The 747-nt window shown below is 39.2% G+C and overlaps 1 protein-coding gene across 3 annotated transcripts in view; it reads right to left on the bottom strand.

Annotated features, from left to right (window-relative positions):
* wipi1 (WD repeat domain, phosphoinositide interacting 1) overlaps nt 1-747 on the bottom strand; it is a 27,146-nt gene that overhangs the window by 9,617 nt on the left and 16,782 nt on the right. The window lies entirely within an intron of this gene.

Raw genomic sequence — 747 nt, 5'->3', positions numbered from 1 at the left:
AATCCATACCTTCAGCTGTAACACAGCCAAAATGATCAGCAAATCAAAAAAGAAAAGTGAAGAAAATGTCCAAAAAAGGACAGAGGGACCCCTGAGGGTTAATAAATCCCATCAACCGCTATTTAAATTACCACTATTATGATTTTTTCTGTGCTAAATTTAACATTACTGGGGAGGAGAGCAACGCGACTAGAAGTGACAGCGAGAGAGGGCTAGTAGCTTCTCCTCTCCTCTGTCTCAGCGGAGACCGTCACAACTTCATTCACTTTTTTAACAAAACAAAAAAAAAAGCAACGAAGGAAGCAGTAAATGGACTTACATATTTAAGACCTAACTAAATGTAATTTAAGACCTAACATGCGGCTAATGTAAAGCTTGGAGAGTTGGTTATCTGGTTGCAAGGCGCACGCACACACGCACACAGGTCAGGAGCTGCCGTTGCCATGGCAATGTGAAAATCTGCCCAGAATTTGGCTTGAATTTTGTGCAGACCCTGCCTGTTAAAGTTACATTTTATGAATCCCAACAACTATGTCTACATTTTGAGAATAATTATTTGTCTCCTTTTTACGGTTAGGCCGCGAGCTCGAGTTAAAAAAAAAAAAAAGGTTATTTTTTACTGCTTCACGCACTCTAGCCAACTGACGCTGTCACTCTAACTTTGAAGAAAAAGTGATTTCCACTCCTCCTTTGAGTGCTCATAGTTTGAAAAGTTTACATGTTATGTAAAAACAGTTGTTGTGTTTT

This window comes from Seriola lalandi, unplaced genomic scaffold, assembly GCF_002814215.2.
Source record: "Seriola lalandi dorsalis isolate HSWRI2012SDOR001 ecotype SW California unplaced genomic scaffold, Sedor1 jcf7180002054686, whole genome shotgun sequence".
NCBI classification, from domain to species: Eukaryota; Metazoa; Chordata; class Actinopteri; order Carangiformes; family Carangidae; genus Seriola; species Seriola lalandi.
The sequence above is the reverse complement of the archived record's forward strand: the minus strand, read 5'-3'. Positions and strand labels throughout refer to the sequence as shown.